Below are 18,009 nucleotides of genomic sequence, written 5' to 3' on the forward strand. Positions count from 1 at the left end.
GGGCGCACTATGAAGGTTACACAGTGGGAGATGAGTCATACAGGGGCCAAATGCATGTATGGTAAACTTACACGTGTGTAGGAGTATGCTATACCCTGCATGGAAAGATCCACACCATCGGCACACCCTGCCCATGGAGGAACCATCCGAGGCAGCCATGTGGGGTGCACTGCGTAGGTTACTGCTGGCAGGGGGTGCAACCAATGGAGGTACACATTACAGGAATAGCACACAGTGGGATGGAAGTACGCTGTAAGAAGACAAAGAGAAAAACACATTTCCAGGAAAACTGTACTAACATTATTTTGGGGAAATTATAAATGTCCTGATCTCAGGGCCGGCTCCAGGCCTACTAGCACCCTGAGCGAGAAAATGTAAAAGCGCCTTCCCCCCCATATGCGCGCGCTCCTTGAAAAGTGGACGTGGCCTCGTAACTTTATATCATCAAACTATAAATATATTTTCACGCCCCCTCTACGCACACAATTAGCAGCCTTACACATAACAGCCACCGTAGTGTTCCTTACACACAATGGTGGTCATTCCGAGTTGTTCGCTCGCTAGCTGCTTTTAGCAGCATTGCAAACGCTAGGCCGCCGCCCTCTGGGGGTGTATTTTAACTTAGCAGAATTGCGAACGAAAGATTAGCAGAACTGCTACTAAATAATTCCTTGCAGTTTCTGAGTAGCTCCAGACCTACTCCTAGATTGCGATCACCTCAGTCCGTTTCATTTCTGGTTTGACGTCACAAACACGCCCTACGTTTGGCCAGCCACTCCCCCGTTTCCCCAGCCACTCCTGCATTTTTACCTGGAACACCTGCGTTTTTTAGCACCCTCCCTGAAAACGGCGAGTTTCCGCCCAGAAACACCCACTTCCTGTCAATCACACTACGATCACTCGAGCAAAGAAAAAACGTTGCTCCAGCTTGTACAAATCTTCAAAGTTTTGTGTTAAATTAATGAACGCATGCGCGCTGCATACCATGCGCATTTTCCACCTAATCACTGCGTTGCGAAAAACGTCAATGAGCGAACAACTCGGAATGACCACCAATGTCTCCAGTATAGTGTCAGATACACATAATGTCTCCAGTATAGTGCCAGATACACATAATGTGCAGTGCCAGCTACACATGACATGCCCCGCAGCAGTGCCAGCTACACATGATATGCCCTGCAGCAGTGTCAGCTACACATGACATGCCCCCCAGCAGTGCCAGCTACACGACATGCCCCCCAGCAGTGCCAGCTACACATGATAGTGTTCACTTTTTAGGGCAGGGTGCTGATCACAGGGAGGGCACATTTTTAAGTTAGGAGGGCAAAATGATGTACATACTGTAATGCTTGGTGCTCCCATACCTATATGCTAAAGCATGGACAGTGCGCGCAAAAGGACCACAGCAAAAATGTAGGGGCGTTGCTTCGTGGGGAAGGTGCATGACCACATAATAGTGGCAATTCGCATTACACCACACAGTAGTGCAGCTAATACACATTGCACCAGGTAGAACCTCCTATACACTTTGCGCCAGGCACAGCACGTTAGACACTTTGCGCCAGGCACAGCATGTTAGACACTTTGCGCCAGGTAGAGCACTGAGACACATTGCCTAGCCACAGATGCCTAGCGGGAACACTACATGATATTCTCCCCAGCAGTGCCAGCTACACGTGACATGCCCCCCAGCAGTGCCAGCTACACGTGACATGCCCCCCAGCAGTGCCAGCTACACGTGACATGCCCCCTAGCAGTGCCAGCTACACGTGACATGCCCCTCAGCAGTGCCAGCTACACGTGACATGCCCCCCAGCAGTGCCAGTTACACGTGACATGCCCCCAGCAGTGCCAGCTACATAAATGGCCACACAGTGCAAGATATGTCCCCACAGTTCCAGATACATAAATGACCCCATAGTGCAGATATGCCCACACAGTGCCAGATACATAAATGCTCCCACAGTGCAGATATGTCTCCACAGTGCCAGATACATAAATGCCCCCATAGTGCCAGATACATAAATGCCCCCACAGTGCCAGATACATAAATGCCCCCACAGTGCCAGATACATATATGCCCCACAGTGTCAGATACATAAATGCCCCCCACAGTGTCAGATACATAAATGCCCCCACAGTGCCAGATACATAAATGCCCACACAGTGCCAGATATGTCCCCACAGTGCCAGATACATAAATGCCCCCACAGTGCAGATATGCCCCCACAGTGCCAGATACATAAATGCCCCCACAGTGCAAATATGCCTCCACAGTGCCAGATACATAAATGCCCCCACAGTGCCAGATACATAAATGCCCCCTGTGCCAGATACATAAATGCCCCCACAGTGCAGATATGCCCCCACAGTGCCAGATACATAAATGCCCCCAAAGTGCAGATATGCCTCCACAGTGCCAGATACATAAATGCCCCGACAGTGCCAGATACATAAATGCCCCCACAGTGCCAGATACATAAATGCCGCCACAGTGCAGATATGCCCCCAGTGCCAGATACATTAATGCCCCAGTGCCAGATACATAAATGCCCCCACAATACCAGATACATATATGCCCCACAGTGTCAGATACATAAATGCCCCCACAGTGTCAGATACATAAATGCCCCCACAGTGCCAGATACATAAATGCCCCCACACAGTGCCAGATATGTCCCCACAGTGCCAGATATGTCCTCACAGTGCCAGATACATAAATGCCCCCACAGTGCCAGATACATAAATGCCCCCACAGTGCCAGATACATAAATGCCCCCACACAGTGCCAGATACATATATGCCCCACACAGTGCCAGATATGCCCCTAATGCCAGATACTCTTGTCCCCACAGTGCCAGATATGCCCCCAATGCCGGATTCACATGTCTCATGCCCCCAGTGCCAGACATGTCCCCAGTGCCAGATATTCCCCCCCACCTGCCCCCGTGCTGCTCACCGCAAGTCTGTTCCTGAGGTTGAGGCTGCTGCCCGTGCTGCTTTTTAGCTGAGGGCAGGGAGGAGAGCACAGCGTGAGCCTCTCCTAGGCCTCAATCTCCGGCGGCCGCGGTGGTGTTCAGCTTCAACTAGGTGCCGGTCCACAAGCCAATCAAAGCTTGTGGTCTGGCAGCCAATCAGCCTAAGCTGCCGGACCGCGAGCTCTGGATGGATCACGGGTTGGCACCGGTTAGCGGGGCGGGGGAGACGGACACTGCAGTGCTGCAGGGACGGTTCCAGGCTCCAATATGGCAGCCAGAGCTAGCGGCGCCCATAAAGTGCGGCGCCCTGTTCGGCCGCTCTATTGGAACATGCCTGGAGCCGGCCCTGCCTGGTCTCATGAGAGCAGTGCGGGTGGGTGTGAGAATGTGGGGAGCACACTAATGTCCAATGGAAATGACCCAGCAAAGACTAGTCCTGGTGCGCATGCCCCTCAGTTCCCTGCTCACCTTGAGGGGTAGTCATGGGGGCAGTCATGATGTTCTTGGACAGAGGAGTAGTAGGCATTGGTCCTGGTGTTCTCATGGCAGGTGAGGAGAGGCCACATAATGGTCCTGAGTTGTAGTGTTTGGGGAACTAGTTTAATTAGAGATTCTAGCGTAGTCCAAATCCAGTTCAAACTCCAGTTCTAACTTCATCCTTAAAATACATCCCTAACAAATACATACTTCACAAATGCAAGGCCAAGTTCTGACTGCAGGCCTTGATGATATTGCTCTTAAATGCTACACACTATGGGGGTCATTCCGAGTTGATCGCTCGCTAGCAGTTTTTAGCAGCCATGCAAACGCATTGTCGCCGCTCACTGGGGAGTGTATTTTAGCTTTGCAGAAGAGTGAACACTTGTGCAGCAGAGCGCCTGCAAAATGGTTTTGTGCCAAACAAGAGTAGCCCTGTAGTTACTCTTTGTGAGCGTTGATTCTAACAACGGAGGGTCGGCTTTGTTTTGACGTCACACACCCGCCCAGCCACGCCTGCGTTTTTAACTGCCACACCTGCGTTTTTCTAAGCATTCCCTGAAAATGGTCAGTTGACACCCAGAAACACCCACTTTCTGTTAACCTCCTAGCGGCTGGCTGTGTGATTGGAATTGATAATGCTGATTTATATACAGGAATGAAAAGCTATACCTTAAACACACTTTAAATACACTATACCATGGAGCCGCTACGGCTGCTATACTTAATACACACTCTACGTACTCTTTACGCTGTTAGCGTAAAGAGTCCCGTACTGTGTACGGACTTTGCGCACAAACGCCGTGCTGACGGTATAAAGTACACACAGCGCGTACACACCCAGAGATACACCGCAAACCCTTAACAGATATGCAATACGATAATAATACACTTTAAACCTTAGTAGGGAAAGGAAGACACGACACCAGATTGTAATTAAACTGCTGGGGTCCGACACCACAGCATATTATTACTGAAAGGGGGTTACAATATATATAATACAATACAATACAATACAACAGAATAATGGCTACAGTCAATGTTACATACTTGTTTGGATTTTGCCGCGCTACCCAGTCTGGTCCTCCGTCATCTAGATAGATAACTTTGTGAGTCTTGTGTCTGACCAGGCCTGCAGCAGGCTCTCTTTATACAATTCTTCCAAAACCTAACACAATGGATGCTGTAATCTCTTTATCCATTGGACACAGGGATGGTCATTTACAGTACAGAAGAGGTCATAGGTCGGTTTGAATAGGTGGGCGATGTCTGTTCCAACTGCTCTTGTGGGTGGTCTCCTCTGGATTCCTGCCGCATACATAATGTACCGTAAATACAGTTTATATCTATATTCTGCTCCTGCACATAACTATCCGCAGGAACATGCGATCTGCTGCAGACCAACACCGGAATGTTACCCTTAAAATACCCTACAGCTGGATACCAAACACCACCTTATAACCTTGTTCTGTCCCCTCCTATCCTGTAAAGGTGAATCCCTTTATTCTGTTACCATTTAAACTGCTGTAACTTACTGATGTGGTGCAGGGAGACTATGTGTACATTGTGCACTATTTGGATTAAATATGTAATGTGCTTTGATAGCTTTCCATGCGTTCACAAACTCTACCGTAAATACCCATATCACACGCTAATGCGCAGGACCGCGGGAGCGACCATATGCAAATTGCGGATATGTGCACACACGGCAGAATAAGTACGCGCACAGAGGTCATCTGTGTGTGTAGTTTGTACTTGATGTGTGTACTGCAATATTTTTCCACTTTGACAGTCCACCCTTTGGCAGTCACCAATAACTGCCACTATCTAATCACTAAACAGAAAAATATCTACACAATATCTACAGACGTTTGGATGATCGGGGGAGAGTTGTAGGTGGGAAATATATGACCTAGTAGGATAGTAAAAAGCATGTATGTATGAATCCATGTCTGAGGGGCATGTATCATCTTGCCGTATATGTAATAAGCTTCGAGGTATTGCGAAGTATACATTAAATCCTTCTCATCCTGTATTAAGGATCTGTAAATGGGCCAACAAACACTACCGAGCTCTTTTCGGGTTCTTGTTCCAACAAATGGGGTGCACATTTAGTTGATGATACATGGAGGGGGAAACATATGTGAGTGCTAGTATATGTGGATATCACCTGTCGACTATGTGTGCCATTAACTGGAGGTTGCAGAGATGAAGATAAGACACATATATAAAATACATTCACATAAACATTTTGGGTAGGGCTGATGTCTTTTCCGGATGGATGTATCTGGGCAGAGGGGGAAACAAAAGAAAAACGGGTGAAAGAAACAGGCCATGAAATTAATTTGCAATCCTTATCATAACACTGTCTCTATGGATGGGTCATAAATTAAATCTGCTGCTATAACAGCGCCCTCGCTCCTTAGACTCATCAGATTTGTGCCGTGCTTGCGCCGCGTCAGAATTCGGACACACCTAAATATCGAACCAATAATTATGACGACTCCCAGGATACAAAGGTGAAACTTCCCTACACTCATGTTGACATTTTGAGCCCACTCTCGTAAACCTGAAAACCAATTGCGTGGGTTCAACCATGAGACCCAGCCTGCCAGTTCATTACTCACAGTCGCTAAGGTAAGGTTGTGCTTCCTCCTGAACTCCCACTTCAACTGCAAGATATCGTCCATCTTTTGATCGATGATCTCCGTGGGGTCGTCAGTGCTGTTCGTAATATACGCACAGCACTTCACACCATATTGAGTTGCCAGGGTAACACAGTACCCACCTGTCACGGCTGTGACATAATTAAGGACCTTTCTGTGCTGAATCAGTTCCTTCTTGTAGGCTTGTAACTCCCTTCCCGTATACCTGAAGGTGTCGTCATACATCTCAGTGATATTGTCTATCAAGTTCGCTAGCGCGTGGATATACCTATAATTTATAGTTCCTCTGGCAGTACGGGTGATGTCTAATGCGAGAAGGAATTGAATCCCGGTGGATTTGTGGATCGAATCAGAGGCTGCGTGCCCTGCCCTATCTATGAGGTGTCTCTTGATGATGTGTTTATAGTGAGTATGAGTATAAGGAGCCTGAGCACTGCGGTGAACGTCTTTCATCTTATCATGGGTTATGGTCATGACCTCTGGCAGTACTCTCCCAATATAACACAATCCCTCTGAGCTCGGGGCAAGCCACTTGTACGCCTTCCTCCCACATATGAAATAGGCATCATCTGGGAGAACATAGGGGACAAAATATAACATCACCATATTACAAATTGTCCAAGTAAAGAAACCAATCCCTAGTTCTCCCATCTGCTCATTACAAGTATCGGGCTGGATGATATGCGCACAATACCCTGGCGATACTTTTCCAACCCACATGGTCTTGCTTCCACGAGTATACCTATACCGAAAATACCTCCCACTGTTTGCTATTTGGCGTACAAGTTCAGAGTCTATGGGTATCCTATCAGCTCTGTGTGAAAAGGTCATTGTCTGGTTATTCCACATCACTTCCCAATTTCCCGGTTTTCGGTAATTTGAAATATTAAAACATAATAAGGATCTATCTACATGATACTGGTGGAGCTTCAAACTAGGGGGCCTAGAGATGTTGAATTTCTTGTCCACCGGTCTCCCACCCCGTAATTCGAGTACCTCATCTATTGCTAAAGGGTACGGTACTAATCCTGACTTGCTCTGACCTTGAGGTACCTGTGAGCACACCCAGCATTCTGTCTGGTTTAAGACCTTACCCACTAGTGAGTGGTAATCACTCAATGGATGATGGTCCATGTCGATATTAAGGTTGGACTGACATCTCTGGATGCACCCATCCTCAACTATATTCTCACAATTCCTACAAATACAATATTCATCAGACAATAACCCCTCACAGTGCCTCCGAGCTCCCTGACTACCAGAGCGCTTACTGATGCCAGCCTTTACTAAAGTGATGCGCTGATCCTGAGATCCTACAAATTCATACTTGCCATCAGAACCCATTCCAGATCCCTGCTCGACCTCTCTGGGACCCTCACCAAAACAAACTGTCCTTATCAAAACCAGAATTACTAACAGAACCCGAAACGCAGTCTCTTGTGATCGATCCATTTCGTTAGGGGAAAGGAGGAAAATAAGAAGGAGAAAAGAAAGGAAAAATGCAGGGGGAGGTGAAAAAGAAAGTGGTATGACAACCGTTATAGGTCTTGTTACTCTCTGTGCTCAGATGCCCTTCAACAGTCCTGCCTCTCAACTTTCCCGGAACAGACACTCCAGTGATACAATCCAGATTCTCTACACTCTGCCCTTTGTCACGAGTTCTCTCCGGGTCAGCGACCTTCTTGCAGTGGGACGAGTGGACCCAAGTCTCTCTTTCGGCGACCTTCAATGCTGTCGTGCTGGTTAGCAAGACTTCATATGGTCCTTCCCACCTGTCTATGAGGCAACCTGAGCGTAAGAAATTTCGAATTATCACATAATCCCCAGGTTCAATGTCATGACAATTACTGTTCGGTAGGAATCACCAGCTTTAAATTTCTTTGTTGATTTCTCAGCTGCTGGCTCATCCCAACCAAATATTTCAGAGTCACTTCATTATTACATTTCAAATCATCCTGGGGGTCTATCATTACATGAGGTTGTCGACCAAAAAGAATTTCAAAGGGTGATAGGTTAAGGGGAGGCCTCGGAGTGGTTCTGATGCTGTACAACACTAGTGGCAAAGCTTCTGGCCACGACAATCCAGTTTCAGCCATTAATTTGCTCAGCTTGTTCTTAATGGTGCTGTTCACTCTCTCCACCTTTTCACTCGCCTGTGGACGGTACGGAGTATGCAGCTTGCTATAAATTCCCATCAGTTTGCACATGACCTGAAAGACTTCACCTGTAAAATGGGTACCCCTATCACTTTCAATTATTCTAGGGATACCATATCTACACACAAATTCCTGCACAATTTTCTTTGCAGTGAACGTAGCAGTATTTGTGGCAGCAGGGAACGCTTCTACCCAGTTGGAAAATACATCAATACAAACTAACACATATTTTAAATTCCTACAGGTTGGTAACTGTATGAAATCGATTTGTATTACCTGAAAAGGTCCGTCTGTCGGAGGGATATGGGATGGCTCTGTTGGTATTGACTTTCCAATATTCTTCCTCAAGCAAGTAAAACATGTCATTGCTCTCTTACCTGCATGAGAAGAGAATCCTGGCGCACACCAGTAGGCTCTTACCAGCTTGCCCATACCTTCTTTGCCCAGATGTGTCAGACCGTGTGCTGCCTCATCTAGACTTGGAAGATATGCTCTGGGGGCCACTGGCTTACCGTGTCCACCTGTCCAAAGTCCTGGGGACTCCAGGCCATACCCCTTTGACCTCCAGACCGCCTTTTCCTGTAATGAACACAAATCTTGCATTTCAATTAATTTTTGTGTATTGATTGTGTTGAATGTCATCAGTGATGTGATGTTCGTTTGTATGGGGGTGCTGGCTGCTGATTTAGCAGCTTCATCTGCCCGGCTGTTACCAAGTGAAATTGGGTCTTGGTTGTAAGTATGTGCTTTGCACTTGATAACAGCCACTCTGTCTGGTTCCTGTATCGCTGTTAGAAGTCTTTTTATGTGGGACGCATGCGCTACAGGTGTGCCAGCTGCCGTCATGAGATTTCTGAGGCGCCATAGGGCCCCGAAATCATGCACTACTCCAAAGGCGTACCTAGAATCCGTGTATATATTAGCTGACTTACCCTTGGCCAATTCACACGCTCTGGTTAGGGCGACCAACTCAGCAACTTGTGCTGAGTGCGGTGGGCCCAGGGGTTCAGCTTCTATGATATCTCTGTTTTCTACAACTGCATATCCAGTACACAAGTCTCCCGATTCTGTCTGTCTGTGGCAACTACCGGCAGTGTAGAAGGTAAAGTCTACACCTTCCAGTGGGTTGTCACTGATGTCAGTTCTCGCTGTGAAAGTCTGATTCAGGTATTCCATACAATCATGCGTATCTGCACTAAATCCTCCTTCACCATTATTCTCATCCTCCACCCTTTGTGCCTGTCCAGGCACACTTGGCAAGTAAGTTGCAGGACTTAGTGAGCTGCATCTCTTAATGGTGATGTTTACCGGGGCCATCAGTGATAATTCCCACTTTGTAAACCGAGCAGATGAGACATGTCTGGTTTGGGCTGAGTTCAGTAAGGCTGATACTGCATGAGGTGTATGAATGGTCAGGTCATGTCCTAACACTACGTCCTCGCTTTTACTTACCAGCAAAGCTATCGCTGCAACACTTCGCAAGCAAGTGGGGAGAGACCGCGCTACAGTGTCCAACTGTGCACTGTAGTATGCTACCGGTCTGCTGGCATCACCATGTCTCTGTGTTAAAACCCCTGCCATGCAACCTGCACTTTCGGTACCGTACAATTCAAAGGGCTTCTCATAATCTGGCATACCTAATGCAGGTGCCTGTGATAGGCACTGTTTGAGTCTCTCAAATGCCAGTTCGGACTCATCTGTGTGCGAGATCCGTTCTGGTTTGTTCAAAGAGACCATTTCTTGCAAAGGTAAAGTCAGTACAGAAAACCCTGGGATCCAGTTTCGGCAGTACCCACACATTCCAAGGAAAGTGCGGATCTGTTGCTGAGTTTGTGGCAGAGTCATGTCGCGAATCGCCTGTATTCTATCAGCGGTGAGGTGTCTAAGTCCTTGAGTCAAGCAATGTCCCAAATATTTTACCCTGGTCTGGCACAGCTGCAACTTATCCTTTGAAACCTTGTGTCCTGTTTGGGAAAGATGAAACAGAAGCTGTTTCGTGTCTTTCAAGGACGATTCGAGTGAGTCAGAACATAACAATAAGTCATCGACATACTGTATTAGCACTGATCCACTCTCAGGTTGAAAGGATTGTAAACAGTCATGCAAGGCCTGAGAGAAAATACTCGGGCTGTCAATGAAACCTTAGGGGAGACGAGTCCAGGTGTACTGTACTCCCCTGTACGTAAAAGCAAAAAGGTATTGGCTGTCAGGGTGAAGAGGGACAGAAAAGAATGCAGAACAGAGGTCAATGACAGTGAAAAATTTTGCCGTAGAGGGAATTTGCATGAGGATGACAGCTGGATTGGGCACTACGGGGAATTGGCTCTCAACTATCTTGTTTATCCCCCTTAGATCCTGCACTAGCCTATAACCCCTCCCCACACTCTTTTTCACAGGGAAGATGGGACTATTGGCGGTGCTGGACGTCCTGACTAGGATGCCCTGCTGTAGCAGCCACTCTATGACAGGGTACACTCCTAATTCTACCTTTGGCTTCAGAGTATACTGAGGGATTTTTGGAGCTATCCTACCATCTTTTACTTGTACTACTACTGGAGCTACATTAGCCATCAATCCAGTGTCTTGTCCATCTTTGGTCCAAAGGGAACCCAGTATTTGTGAGATCATTTCCTCTACCTTTGATGGACACTTGTCTATAACAGTAGAATGCGACATTAGCCTTTGAGTGGTGTCTAATATATCTTGTACTTCTTGAGCGTGGTTCCCAGGTATATCCAAGAAGACACCCTCAGGAGTACAGTATATGACACACCGCATTTTACACAATAAATCTCTGCCGAGTAGATTAGTCAGCCAGCAGAAAAGAATGTTTGGTTTGCAAAGGCCCTATCGTAATCTCTGCCGGTCTACTCAAAGGGTATTGTTGCACAGTTCCTGTTACTCCCATTGCCAAAATAGTTTTACCCGTGGTTTTTATACCTATCGTTGAATTTAACACTGACCTGGCCGCACCTGTATCTACGAGAAAATGTAATGGTACACCAGCTACATCAACCGTTACCTCAGGTTCACTACCAAGGCTAGCAATCAACTTTACTGGCTGCAGACTACAGGTGTGGCCCAACCCCTATTGTGTGTTGAGACCCTCCTGCAGCGCATTGGCAGCTACAATATGTGAGGGGGTAGCTGAAAATTTTCGGAGGCCTGCCAGTCTCTCCTTGGTGTGTACCTCCTTGTTTCCCATGCATGTGGCTTGTAATTTCTCCTAAGTGGTCCCTGATCCCAATTATGTGCATTGTAGTGTGGTTCATATCCTGGTCTAGGGGGTCGGTATACATTATGTGTACCTTTATTCTTACATTCCCTCGAGTAATGTCCTACCTGGTGACAAGCATAGCATGTTACTATACGTGACTTACCATCAGGGGTCTGGGGTTTCGGCTGATATGGCTTTTTGGTAAGTGCATCTATACTCACTGTCATCAGCTTTTCCCCCTGAGACTCCCTGTGCTTACTGATGTTCCTGTCGTGCTCGATAGCGGACTCTCTCAATGCAGCCACCGAGATACCTCTCCAGTTTGGTAGAGAGGTCTGTACCCTTGCTCTTAATGCCTCTTTTAACCCATCCATTAATACAGTAACAGCTACCTCCCTGTGATGCGCATTATCTTTTATGTCCTCGATCCCAGTGTATCTAGACATTTCCTGCAGTGCTCGATGGAAATATTCAGATGCCATTTCACCTTCCTTTTGTCTTATGGAAAAGGTTTTATTCCATTTGACAACAGTAGGGAAATATACTCCTAATTGCAGATTGATTTGCCGTACATTCTCCTGATTGTATTCATCAGTGAGAGGTACTTCTGCGTCTAACTTACAATCAGTTATGAATTTTGCGGGGTCAATATTTGAGGGTAAACATACCCGTAGCACTGTTCGCCAATCTTTGTTCGTGGGTTCGTTGGCGTTACCTAACTCTTTAATGAACCTCTGGCATGCGACTAGATCTTTTCTGGGATCGGGAAATTCTGACATAATTGACCTTAACTCTGCTCGGGACCAGGGACAGTGCATGGCAATGTTCCTGATGGGAGTGACTCCCTGAGCGTCAGTCTTCCCATTGGGGACTGCAATCACCCTGACAGGATTTAATTCAATTACATCATTCTGGTTTGATTCTACAATGTGGGGTGCTATGGTTTCTGCATAATGTACGGTACCGTACTTACCTGTGGACACAACCTCACTTATCCCTCTGCTAGGGGGCCTGACTACTGCTCTTGTTGGTTGGGCCTTGCCCACCTGAGTGTCCTGTATGGTGGCTGCTAGAGAGAGTGCCGATATCGTGCTGGGCTCATCTTCCTGCTCGCAGTCCTGGGGAAAATTTAAAATGGGATGCAACTGGCAAGGGTTAGCGTTAGTACATTTATCAATTACTCTCCTATCCTGTACCAATGTACCATTGTCTGTAGCCACTTTCTCCCCCACAATATATGGTGGTGGTGGTGCGGTCGCCATGTTTTCCCGCTAGGTTTGGAACCTGCTGCGCAAGCTAATTCCCTTTGCACATCCCCCTCCTGTTGCCATAAATTTAAACAATCTGTATGTCTAATCCTTTGTTTCTTGGATTTTATCAGACATATCCTTATCCTTAAGTTCTGTAATACCTCTGGTTCAAAGCTGCCCACCCTAGGGAATGGTACCCTATCTTTGTCAGTCATACGTACCCATTCAGACAAAAAGTCTTCTGTGTGTGATCCATATTTACCACACACAACAAACCTCGCTAACCCCTTGGGCCGCGGCTCTTCACCTGAACCCTGGCTACAAAACGTCCACCACTTGTGCAATTGGATCCCATTGCGGACTTTTTCCTTATTACGCAATCCCCAATGCACAATACGAATAGACGGTGAAAGTTCTTAGAGCGCTTTCACCCACTCCTTCTCCGCTGAGTACCACGACTCACTCCAATAGTGACCACCGCGAACCCAGTGAGGCCCCTATCTGGTTTCTATTCACTGTAAGAGTTTAGGAGTGACTTACCTATTCCAGTGAATATACACCGCTGGAGATTTTCCTGAGAGAGACCAGCGAAAACTCCCTATACACTTATACTCAAATCACGCTTGCGTATGCTCTATACAGCGCTAATGATACCGCGATTTTATGCAAACGTTCGTAAAGGGGTATCAAGTTGCGCTGTATATATTGCACCCACAAACGCGCGGTCCAATTGCACAGCGTATAGGTACTTGTTACCTATCTGCCGTACAACCACGGGTCAATGTACAAACTGTGACCCTCAGCCAGGAGCGTAATACAAAAACCTTTTAACTTCAATCGCAATACTATGCACTATCACGCTCCTCTGCAAATCACCTCACGACTTGCGTATTTCAATCTATATTAACGTGAGTCAGCCACTTCACGCCACCAAGCCTCCTCTTACTTGATGTACCACACGACGGGATCCCGAATTCCCTGGCTTTAAATATCCACTCACTCCTACGTTTGCTCACTCAAATACACTTTGTTTTTCTGTGCAGAAAATTTGGATTCATTCAGGTTCGCAGCTTTACCCCAGAGGCAATTTAAAAAAAATGTTTTTATACTAATCTGCTTTAGAAACTGGGCAGTTTTGTGCTATTGTAGCGTGGCTACTGACCCACCTTTAAACTAAATGTACTATCGTGTGGATTTATTATGCGCACACAACCCTACGCAAGCTTGCGTAATTACGCAACCGTGCACGTTTTTGTACGCTGTCCTCACGTTCCGTACCACATGTACCAATGTGCGTACGCAATAAAACAAATCACACAACTTCTATAAATGTGAGCAATACTAACTATAATCACTCACTTAACACAACACAGTTTCTTTCTGTATAAACCTTTACAACCAGGCCAGACTGCGTTTGTGCTTTACACTTACTTCCTTAAACATTTATTTTAGTTTTAACTATATAGCAACAAAATGTAACCGGTTTCACACAGATCTAAATGAATCTAACAATTTGAGTCTTATGGCAACAATGTGAGAGGGAATACAAAGGGTATGGGTGCCTTTTGTTGTGTACGCTATTGGCGCCCAAAAAAAATTCACAGATTTTTAAATAGCTTTTTTTCTGTTTACTTTACGGGTTCTACCAGCATCTCTACAAACCATACAGAGCAGACGTCATCTAATCAGCACACAAGTAGGGTTTTTAGTGTATACACCGACCAAGAAAAGGTTACGTAGGATACTTTCTGTCCACCCTTTTGCTGATAGATTAAGTCTGCTGTAACCTGTTAGGCTGTGAGTATGTGGAATCCCTGACGGAGCCCCCAATTGATAATGCTGATTTATATACAGGAATGAAAAGCTATACCTTAAACACACTTTAAATACACTTTACCATGGAGCCGCTGCGGCCGCTATACTTAATACACACTCTACGTACTCTTTACGCTGTTAGCGTAAAGAGTCCCGTACTGTGTACGGACTTTGCGCACAAACGCCGTGCTGACGGTATAAAGTACACACAGTGCGTACACACCCAGAGATATACCGCAAACCCTTAACAGCTATGCAATGCGATAATAATACACTTTAAACCTTAGCAGGGAAAGGAAGACACGACACCAGATTGTAATTAAACTGCTGGGTTCCGACACCACAGCATATTATTACTGAAAGGGGGTTACAATATATAATACAATACAATACAATACAACAGAATAATGGCTACAGTCAATGTTACATACTTGTTTGGATTTTGCCGCGCTACCCAGTCTGGTCCTCCGTCATCTAGATAGATAACTTTGTGAGTCTTGTGTCTGACCAGGCCTGCAGCAGGCTCTCTTTATACAATTCTTCCAAAACCTAACACAATGGATGCTGTAATCTCTTTGTCCATTGGACACAGGGATGGTCATTTACAGTACAGGAGAGGTCATAGGTCGGTTTGAATAGGTGGGCGATGTCTGTTCCAACTGCTCGTGGGTGGTCTCCTCTGGATTCCCGCCGCATACATAATGTACAGTAAATACAGTTTATATCTATATTCTGCTCCTGCACATAACTATCTGCAGGAACATGCGATAAGCTGCAGACCAACATCGGAATGTTACCCTTAAAATACCCTACAGCTGGATACCAAACACCACCTTATAACCTTGTTCTGTCCCCTCCTATCCTGTAAAGGTGAATCCCTTTGTTCTGTTACCATTTAAACTGCTGTAACTTACTGATGTGGTGCAGGGAGACTATGTGTACATTGTGCACTATTTGGATTAAATATGTAATGTGCTTTGATAGCTTTCCATGCGTTCACAAACTGTACCGTAAATACCCATACCACGCGCTAATGCGCAGGACCGCGGGAGCGACCATACGCAAATTGCGGATATGTGCACGCACGGCAGAATAAGTACGCACACGGAGGCCATCTGTGTGTAGTTTGTACTTGATGTGTGTACTGCAATATTTTTTGACTTTGACAGAATTGTCGCTAGAACCAGTGCAAAACCACAATGGACTTTGTACCCGTACGACACGCGTGCGCATTGCAGAGCATACGCATGCGCAGATTAGCCATTTTTTTCACTGATCGCTACGCAGCGAACAACGGCAGCTAGCGATCAACTCGAAATGACCCCCAATATCAGTTGGCAAAGGGGGAGGTGTGCACTCAGAAGTTCAGCGAATTAATAGAGGGGATTTTGCATTGAAGACAGATCACAGACATTTGTAGACAAACTTTCTTGGGGTGTGAAAAGTGTAGCCAGAGAGAGATGATAGACTCAGATATACAAGCATGAGGATTGTGTTTTTACCTGTGAAGAAAGGAGAGATAGTTTTCAGTTCCGGTTCTAACGTCATCCTTAAAATACATCCTTAACAAATGCAAGCAGGCCAAGTCCTGAATGCAGGCCTTGATGATATTGCTCTTAAATGCTACACACTATAGGGGTCATTCCGAGTTGATCTCTCGCTAGCAGTTTTTAGCAGCCATGCAAACGCATTGTCGCCGCTCACTGGGGAGTGTATTTTAGCTTTGCAGAAGAGTGAACACTTGTGCAGCAGAGCGCCTGCAAAATGGTTTTGTGCAAAACAAGAGTAGCCCTGTAGTTACTTTTTGTGAGCGTTGATTCTAACAACGGGGGGTCGGCTTTTGACGTCACACACCCGCCCAGCCACGCCTGTGTTTTTTCTGCCACACCTGCGTTTTTCTAAGCACTCCCTGAAAATGGTCAGTTGACACCCAGAATCGCCCACTTTCTGTTAACCTCCTAGCGGCCGGCTGTGTGATTGGAATTGTCGCTAGAACCAGTGCAAAACTACAATGGACTTTGTACCCGTATGATGCGCGTGCGCATTGCAGAGCATACGCATGCGCAGATTAGCCATTTTTTTACTGATCGCTACGCAGCGAACAGCGGCAGCTAGCGATCAACTTGGAATGACCCCCAATATCAGTTGGCAAAGGGGGAGGTGTGCACTCAGAAGTTCAGCGAATTAATAGAGGGGATTTTGCATTGAAGAGAGATCACAGACATTTGTAGACAAACTTTCTTGGGGTGTGAAAAATGTAGCCAGAGAGAGAGAGATGATAGACTCAAATATACAAGCATGAGGATTGTGTTTTTACCTGTGAAGAAAGGAGAGATGGTTTTCAGTTCCGGTTCTAACGTCATCCTTAAAATACATCCTTAACAAATGCAAGCAGGCCAAGTCCTGAATGCAGGCCTTGATGATATTGCTCTTAAATGCTACACACTATGGGGGTCATTCCGAGTTGATCGCTAGCTGCCGTTGTTTGCTGCGTATCGATCAGTGGAAAAAATTGCTAATCTGCGCATGCGTATGCTCCGCAATGCGCACGCGCGTCTTACGGGTACAAAGTCCATTGTGATTTTGCACTGGTTCTAGCGACGATTCCAATCGCACAGCCGGCCGCAAGGAGGTTGACAGAAAGTGGACGTTTCTGGGTGTCAACTGACCGTTTTCAGGGAGTGCTTAGAAAAACACAGGTGTGGCAGATAAAATGCAGGCGCGGCTGGGCATTCGCTGGGCGGGTGTGTGACATCAAAAGCCGTCCCTCCATCGTTAGAATCCACGCACACGAAGAGTAACTACAGGGCTGGTCTTGTTTTGCACAAAACGATTTTGCAGGAGCTCTGCTGCACAAGCATTCGCACTTCTGCAAAGCGAAAATACACTCCCCAATGGGCGGTGACAATGCGTTTGCACGGCTGCTAAAAACTGCTAGCGAGCGATCAACTCGGAATGACCCCCTATATCAGTTGGCAAAGGGGGAGCCGTGCAATCAGAAGTTCAGCTAATTAACAGAGGGGATTTTGCCTATAGTGCCTTCACTTTATATTGTGCCACATTACAGTGCGTCAGTGCATAGTATGCAACATTATAATGTCCTCTAGTTCATTTTATACCACACTACAATGAGCAGGTCCATGGTCGTAACTAGATATATTGCAGGCCCCAAAGCAATAATTTGTAAGAGCCCATATGTACCTACCAATGGTGAAAAATGTATATGACACATGTAACTTTGACAGGGAAGATGGGCCCCTCTCAGCTCTGGGCCCCATAGCAGTTGCACTCCCTGCACCTATGGTAGCTATGCCCATGCAACAAGTAACCTATTACCAGTTGCTGGCACAGGCAGCAAGCTCACAGAACAATCCACCAAGCAATCATCCACCAGAGGGCGTCAGTGAGGAACAGAATCTATTTCGCAGGGGTTATCAATGACAAGAAAAT

At 46.4% G+C, this 18,009-nt stretch overlaps 1 long non-coding RNA gene across 3 annotated transcripts in view; it reads right to left on the bottom strand.

Moving 5' to 3' along the window:
• Positions 1–18,009, bottom strand: part of LOC134936803 (uncharacterized) — a 298,887-nt gene that overhangs the window by 210,464 nt on the left and 70,414 nt on the right. The gene's annotated exons all lie outside the window — the stretch shown is intronic.

This window comes from Pseudophryne corroboree, chromosome 6, assembly GCF_028390025.1.
Source record: "Pseudophryne corroboree isolate aPseCor3 chromosome 6, aPseCor3.hap2, whole genome shotgun sequence".
In the NCBI taxonomy this organism is placed as follows: Eukaryota; Metazoa; Chordata; class Amphibia; order Anura; family Myobatrachidae; genus Pseudophryne; species Pseudophryne corroboree.